Genomic DNA, 8,664 nt, shown 5'->3' on the forward strand with positions numbered 1-8,664 from the left:
AATGCATAAATTGTAAATGATCTCACGGTATATAATTCCAACTACCGTGTTTTTAAAGAGGAAGGGAAATCACATGTACCCAATGGCCTACTATGTGCCAGGGCCTGTGCCAGGTGTAAAACGAGTTTCTTGATCTTGCAAGTTAGGCACTGTGCACATTAGCCCTGTCCCTTCAGAGACATCGTGTGGAAGGAAATCCCAGCCATCTATCTGACTTGAAAAGGGAAATAAATTCACATGAGGAATTAGCCCTGGCTGGCAGGGGATGGATGGGAGGCTCTGAAAATAGAGAATCAAACGACTCCTGTTTCTACAGAGAGACAGGATAGAAACATTCCCGAACATATATGGATATGTGGAAACAGACACCAGTGTCTGGGTTGAGATGCAATAAGGTCATCCACTGCACGCAGGGAACGAACGGGCAGGGGGCTCCTGCAGGGGACAAGTGAAATGACTGAGGAGGATGAGGTAGAACCATATATAGCTGTCTTTCTACTTCAGTACCTTCAGCCCAACGAGCAACCCTTAAATACCAGAGCCATGTCCTATGCATACTTTGTACTCTGTCAGTATTTGCTGAATGAATATTTTTTCAAAGAGTTTAGGTTGTTGGGGTGCCTGGTTGGCTCAGTCAGTTAAGCATCTGCCTTCAGCTCAGGTCATGATCCCAGGGTCCTGGGATCGAGCCTCTTGTCGGGCTCCTTCATCATAGGGGAGCCTGCTTCTCCCTCTCCCTCTGCCCCTCCCCCCACTCATGCTTTCTTGCTCTCTCGCTCTTCCTCAAATAAATAAATAAATAAATAAAATCTTTAAAAAAAAACCAACTTAGGTTGCTATTTAAGTGCAAATTTCAATGCAAAATTATCTGGTTAGCCACTGACATACCCTCGTTAGGATTTCATAAAAGCAAGCCAAAAAACCCGTTGTCACAGCTCTGGTCTGTCATCTCAGGAAGTGTGGCGGCTTATTATTTGAGAAACAACAGGAGGGGTAGTTACTTCTGAAGTATCCAATAAGACATATAAGGCAAAACAAACAGAACATGTGTAGGTATCCACCAGCTTGTTTTCATGTTTTATTAATGTTTGTTTTTCTCTACCAGCGTTAGGAAGGCCAGTGGTTTCCTAGTTATGCTTGTTTTCTGAGGAGGTGCCTCCATGGCCACCTCAGGGGGGAAGAAGAGATCTGGACTCCCCACCTCTCTGTCAACCGGGACGTCTCCAATTTTATTTTATTTTATTTTTTTTCAATTTTAATTCGTACAGTGAGCCTCCAGGTGAGATATTATTTTAACAACAATGATGAACAACAGTATTGGGTTTTTTAAAATTTCATTGTATGTGAGAGTCCAAATATTGATGCTGCCACTGGGTAACTGGATTTTAGGCAAGATATTTTGCCTATCCACCCGTCAGTTTTCCTACTTGTAAAAGGACATAACAACAGTACATAACTGAAGGTTGTTGTGAGGATTAAGTAGACAGAAAATGCTATGTGTTAGGTGCTGTCATCATTACCTCATTTAAATCCTTAAAATGGCCCCTCTGAGGAGGACAGTATTACTGCCCCTTGCATAGATGAGACAAGTGGGGCTTACAGAGATTCTGTGTCTTGCTCAAAGTCATAGACCCTAAAAGACAGAGCTGGGATTCAAATGCAAATCTAGGTGATAGTGGAGCCTATACCCTTTATTTTACGTAGAGGTGAAGTGTAGGTGAAGTCCACAGATAAAAAGAAATTTGAAACTATAGCTTTCAGTGAGGACATGGGGCTCAAGTTCACTTCTTTTTTATGTTGACTTTTTAAAAGTTTAACATTCCGAAGCTGCTTAAATAAAATCAGCTATTTTAAATGGCATATGCATCATTTCCAAACAAAGGGAAGAAGACACAGAACAATATAAATTAGTGTGGGAAGAGAAGCAGAAAGATTCATCTAGATCAATCATGCCTTTTACATTAGCAGAAATATTGCAAGGACCCTCAAGAACGCACTTATAAATTCATTTTGAAAACTCCTGAACTGGTTTCCCCTCTTGCAGCTGCTACCCCTTATGTTGTATGGTGCATTAAAAGAATAAAAAAATCTGCCTTCCCCATAGGCCCAGCGTCACCCTTGACCTCCTGGGTTAGCAGGGAGCACAGGGAGCTTCACAGCAGACATCTGCCCTGGGCTCTTAGATTGCTACCTCAGGTCCTGCAGGGATAGTCCTTTATCCTTTATATTTGGAGAAAAAGATGTGTTTCCTTTTATGGGGTCACAGTGTTGGCCCCTATTTATCTTTCCCCATTTTACTTTGAAATATTACAAATACTAAAACAAAAATCACCTCCTAATGTAAAAAGCTCCCTCTATTGAAGTTTCCTGGTCTTCCTTCATGGTTGTTGACTTACCCTCAAATACTCCAAACTTCATAGGTCAGTGGGGCTTAGGAATCTCCAACAAAGTTTCACCATGTCCACACTCACTAAGCTATGTGGTCGCAGTAGGATTTTCCCAGAGGAAAGTGTAAGAGCTGAGTTCAAGTCCTGCCTCAGCGAGTGGCTGTGTGACTTTGAGTACGTTGCTTTCACTCTCTTCTGTCCCAATTTTAACAAAGTTCAAACAGTGATGATAATAATCCTTCATCCATCCACCCAACCACATTTACTAAGCATAGGTACTTCAGTGCTGTTTCTCAATATCTGGGAAAACGAAGGTGAACCGTATGACATTTCTAAATTCAACTGCTCACCGTCTCCATCAGGAGACAGACATCTAAACAGATCAGAAGCGAAGAGAAAAGGAGGGACCCTGACAAGATATGGTTCTGTCTGAAATAGCAGCTGAGGAGCAGGAGGAAGTGACCAGGAATAAGAGATTCCCAGCCTTAGTTGGAAACCACCCATTTTTCTACCTCACAAGGCTATCGAGAGGTTCAAATGACATAAGGAATTTGAATCCTTTGAAAACACTAAAGAGCAATTTCCACGTGTGGCAATTGCTGTGGCTGCCCCGCCCGTATCCCCTGCCTTTGCCACTTGGGTGCGAACTGGGGACTTCAAGCTCCAGCACCTGCACGTCTCTGCCTGAGGGGTTGTTCCTGCCTCCAGAGCCCGCCTGCTTTGCACCACCTGTGCAGCCAGCAGCCTGTGCCAAGGCATCAATGCCCCCCTGCTCCATGCCCAGCCCAGCCCTCAAACAAACAAATAGCACCACTCCCTCAGCCCTCGGCTGGAATAGCCAAGGCCCGAGTGCTATACGAACCGCCAGAATTTCCCCAGCAGGACTGAGCCCCAGTCGTCTACAGTAGTAACTTGTTTGATGATGTGCCATTGATTGGCTGCCTTCCCCTCCTGTGCCACTTCCCTACTCCCTCCAGCGGGGTTTTCTTCACCTGCCAAAGAAATACTTGCACATGGATCCTGATCCCGGGGTAGGCTTCTGAGAGAACCCAAACTAAGACAAGATGTAAGCCTTTTTTTTTTTTTTAATTGTTATACTCTATCATTTTGAAGTGTGGCCAGAATCATATACACTATTTTGCATGGAAAAAGCCTGGCTTTGTATTTATAAATCCTCTTCTGCATAGTTAGGATTTGATCCACGTTAGCCATTATAACATAATACCTGCCTAAGAATTTCTTGAATCCATCTGACCCACCCTGCTCCGGCTGAAGCTTTTATCTCTCACCCGGATTTCCACAACATTATCCTGGCTGCTCCCTCTGGCTGTAGTCCTTCCTCCGTCAAATCCATCCTTCTCACCGTCTCCAGAGACAGCCACTAGAAAGTAATTCTGACCAGACCCCTCTCAGCCCAAACAGCACTAGTGTGCAAATTTTAAAAGGCTTCTGTTACTGGTACCACTTTAGTTCTATCTAACAGAAAACTGTTGTAATACTCTGGTGTCTGTAGAGCAAGACGCTTGATGGTCATTTTCAAGGAAATTGACAAAATAATACACAAATCTGCAGTGTCTCTGATGTGTGATGCCCACTTCAATGTGCATCCTTTTGCACTGCACAACCTGTACAACTGTACAGAACCACCCTGGTTCTGCGAACTCCCTGCCTCACCCGTAAACTCCTTGCCTGTTCCTAGTACATAACATGAGGTTCCATGTTTTCATGCTTTTGTTTATGCTGTCCTCTCTGCCTGGGGGCACTGACCTTCTCCTAGCCTATTTCTAATGATTCTTTAAAACCAACTGAGCATTTCCCTTTGCCAGGAATCATGGTTGAACCACTCTCATATAGTCTCCTGTCCCTTGTCTGTGTCCCCTCTAACTCTTCACTTATAACTTAATTTTTATGCTTCACACACTGAGTTATAATTAGCTGTCATGGTTTGTCATCTGCAGTGAGGGCCATGCCTTCTCCCTCTTTGCATCTGCAGCCTCTAGTGGATGGCTTGGCCTAGAGTCAGATCATAGAGAAAGCGGTGGAGTGTGGACATTATGAGGGGAGGGCCTGCAGTCAAACGGACCTGGGCAACTCTTGTCCCACCATTTGCTAGCCATGTGACCTTGGGCAAGTGATCTCACATCTCTGTATCTCAGTTTCCTTGCTGGTAAGATGGAGATGACATCATTACAGATTAAATAAGCCAATGCTTATAATTAACATAATGCCTGATGGCAGGTACACAATACATCCTAATTATTATTTGTATTATAAGCTCAATAAACACTTGAGAATGGAGGTCCCTCCCTTTATACAAAACAGGCAGTCCGCTATGAAAAACATACTTTTTGTTTGATCCAACTGTATAATCAGAATGGTGGTGAACACTTTACATATGTTAGTATATTTTGTCTGCACAATCATTCTCTGTGCTAGAAAGATTTTACTCTTGGCCTACAACAAATGAAGAGACTGAGAAGAGTGATCTGGGGCTTGCTTTTCAGTCAGAGGCTGGACCAAATCTGGCCCGTGTGGGTCCAGGCTTGTGCTTTTAACTGAGCTAAAGGAGGAGACTTGGCAGTCCCACTGCAGCCTCAGAAAGTGTGGGTGCCGGCGGACAGGGCACAGGCGGGGATGTGAAAGGGGAACCCGATAGAGAGCAGCTTGCTCAAAGGCTCAGCTCACTGGCCATAAATACCATAAATTCAAGGAACAGGTTTTTATGGGTAGTTTGAAGTGTTCCTGTGTAGAAAGTCAGAAGATGAGATTAAAAGGGAATAGTGGACACAGAGTAAGGAAGGATCCTGGGTGCTACGCAAGGATTTCTTTATCTCGAAAACTCTCTAAAAGCAAAGAGACACTGAAAGGACTGATCACACCAGGTGCTGACAAACAGATGTCAATGTCGAACAAACAGAGCTCTCATTCACTGCTGGTGAAAATACAAAGTGGTACAACCACTGTGGAAACAAGTTCAACAATTTCTCCTAATGTTAACCGTACACCGATCACATGACCCAACCATTTTACTCCCAGGTATTCACACAAGAAAAATGAAACCGTATATCTACAGAAAGACAAGAATGTTCCTAGTATCTTCCTTCCTAAGAGCCCCAAACTGGAAACAAACCAAATGTTCATTAATAGAAGAATGAATGAAAACGATTGTGTTGTTCTCACACCATAAAATAGTATTCATTAATAAAATACAGTAGACTAGAAAGGCACTGAACAACATGGATAAACCTTAAAATAATATGCTAAGTGACAGAGGTCAGACTGAAAGGCATATGCTGTATGTTTTCCTTTATATTAAGTTTGAGAATAGGCGAAGTTCATCCATAGTGATAAAAATCAGAATAATGTCTGCCTGTTTGCTAATGGGGTGGGGTTAGTATGACTGAAAGGAAGCATGAGGGTATTTTCTGAAATGATGGAAATGATCTATATCTTCGTGGTGGTGGTGGTTAATAGGTGCAAGATTCTGTCAAAACTCATCAAACTGTACATTCAGATTTTGTGTATTTTACTGTATGTAAAATAGATGTTGAAAAAATAAAAGTAGCCAAAAATAGATCACAAAACAAGGAACTGTGTTTGGTTGTATTACCTACAGATTGAGTGTAAACTCTATTCTTATAAATCACACCAATTTACAGTTCAGTAGAAGAACTTGGCTATGGAACTCTCACAAAGCTTCTCTTCCTTTCTAATTTAACAAATATTAATTGTTTTAACAAATATTTATTTAGTTCAATGCTACCACTCAGGATCTGGGTGACTGCACAAATGACTCTCAGTGCCTTGATTCACTCATCTGTGCAATGGGGATAGTAATAGTACCTACCGCATGGGGTTATTGTGGGGACTGAAGGAACTAATATATGTAAAACTCTTAGACTTAGTGCTTGCACATGGTAAGGGTTAAATAAACGTTAGTGATTCATATTATTACCCTCGGTTACGTGCCAGGCTTGTAGTATATAAACAGTAATAGGACATAGTTCCAGTTCTAGAAAATTTATGATGTAGAAGAAAGGATGAACAATAAACAGGTAAATGAATATGCCTGATATGATCACAGAATTTGAAAAATGCTTTGAGTACATAAATGACTGACTGGCTTGGAATGGAAAATCCATTCAAAATGAAAATAATCAGCCACCTAAATCAAATCAAGTTCAGATAGTCATTTATTGTCTTTCAGTATTATTACTGTAATGATGCCTCCTATTCTTGGCATCTGAAATTTAGAGCTCCCAGGCCTCAGGCCTGTGACCTTTATTTTCCTGTGTCCTGGCTCATTCCTAGGTGACCTCACCCTTTCATGAAGAGTTCATGCCTCTGAGCCCAGCATCATGCCTGAACTCCCATGTATACGAGTACATCTAAATCCAAATTCGCCATTCTCAGTCACCCCAAACTGCTTTTCCCGCAGTTCTCCCCAAGGCAAATCCCGAAGCCAGTCATTCCTAAGAGCACGATGATGTCGTTCCACCTAGACTACTACAAAAGCTTCCTAAGGGATCACAGTGTTTCTACTCTTGCTCCCCCAGAAGTATTCTCAGCACAGCAGCCAGGTAACCTTTCCAAAACATTAACGATCCATGGCCTTCCTCTGCTTTACCCTCAGTGGGTTTCCTTCACCCTGTCCTTTTCATGGCCTATGAGGCCCGAGACAATCTGCCCCTGGACTACCTCTGTTCCCTCCTCCCCTACCCGGCCCCCCTACTCTCTCTCTTGCTCCCTTCTCCAGCCACACCAACCTCTTTGCTCTCTCTTCAATATACCAGTCAAGATCTTACCTCATGGCCTTTGTACATGCTGTTGCCTCTGCCTGGACTATTCTTCCTCCAGATAGCCTCATGGGTCCTTCTTCCCTGACTTTATTCAAATGTCTGTGCAAATGCGAGCATCCTAACTAAAACAGCACATACACTCCCACCCCAGTCTAACTGCTTTGCTCTGCTTTTTTTCCTCTAGTGCCTGACATTCTATTTTATTGGTTTATTGCCCTAGCTTGAATATAAGCCTTATGGGGCAGAGTCCTTGCATCTTTTGGTCACAACCCCAGGGCCTAGAATGATGCTTGACATACAGTAGATGCTCAATTGACATTTGATGGATGAATGAATGACTATTATCTTAATTTATGCAGAATTTCACAGTTTACAAAGTAGTCACATATACAGTGTCTTAACAAGCCTTTTAACCATTTGTGGGATAGGCTCTGTTATATCCATGTTATATCCATTTTACAGATAAGTTCTAAGTCTGCTTACTATTTTTGAAGTCCCTTGTTCAAGGTCATACAGCTCTTGGCCACATAGGTCAAACCCTGGTATTTTGCCTTCAAACCCAGTTTATTAATCATAATCATAAAATATTATTAACAATAGTTAACAGTCTGTTAGTACTCTTCCTGACACTTGTAGTATCTTTTTTAACAATGCTTTGAGGTAGGTACTCTTATGATTGCCATTTTACAGAGGAAGAAAATAAGTAACTTACCCAAGGTCACTGAACTGCTAAGTGGTGCAGTCAGAATCTGGGTCCTGGATACTTGACTCCAAGGACTTGTTCTCAACCAACTAGCCCACTCGGCACAGCCTATGAAGTGAAAAGAACTAAGTAAACTGTGGAACACAAATGGACAAGTATCAAATTTGTTTTAGGACTTTCTGCCATTCTTAAGCTTTTTGCTTTTGGAGCACTTAGCAGAACTTTTCTCTTTCTTTCAGATCATAAAGTGGAGAGTTGTACCTCCAATGCAATTTACATTATGTTGTTTTCTGCTTTTCATCCGTCTTTGAAATGTTTGAAATACTTGTTTCTGAATTGAGAAGTCACTTCAGATTCACAGGCAGCGCTCGTGGATTTCCGGGAGTTTGTCCTTCCAGTAGCTTCGTGGTGCCTCCGTGGCCAAGTGCACAGGCTGCTTTCACTCTGAGCTTCAAATTCTGCCTCCTCCTCCTCGCCCCATGACATGCCTTGTTTCATAAATTCTCGCCTTCAGTGTATTACATAACCCACATTGTGGAACACTCAATTTCTATTCCTTTCCTTTCCTTTCTTTTTTTCAAAAGTAGGAATCTATTTGATTGGATGTGATGGCACCGGAGGCAGAAATGTGGCAAAATTTTAAGTGGTGAGAAATCTATCTCAGCTACCTGGATTTTGGGAAGCAAATTGTGATTCCCTGACTCACTTTGTATTGAACTGGACAAGTTAGATGAACTAAAATAGCTTTATTGGCTTGTCTTCTTGTCTCCAGGTC

At 42.3% G+C, this 8,664-nt stretch overlaps 1 long non-coding RNA gene across 1 annotated transcript in view; it reads right to left on the bottom strand.

Annotated features, from left to right (window-relative positions):
* The window catches only part of LOC148109165 (uncharacterized), a 160,189-nt gene extending 152,145 nt beyond the window's left edge, over nt 1–8,044 (bottom strand). Inside the window, exon 1 of the long non-coding RNA XR_015726201.1 lies at nt 7,899–8,044. This is a non-coding gene — a long non-coding RNA (uncharacterized LOC148109165). The remainder of the gene's footprint in view (nt 1–7,898) is intronic.
* Nucleotides 8,045–8,664: the final 620 nt, after the last annotated feature.

This window comes from Ursus americanus, chromosome 12 (genome assembly GCF_024610735.1).
Source record: "Ursus americanus isolate L20-20 chromosome 12, mUrsAme1.1.p, whole genome shotgun sequence".
Classification (NCBI taxonomy): Eukaryota; Metazoa; Chordata; class Mammalia; order Carnivora; family Ursidae; genus Ursus; species Ursus americanus.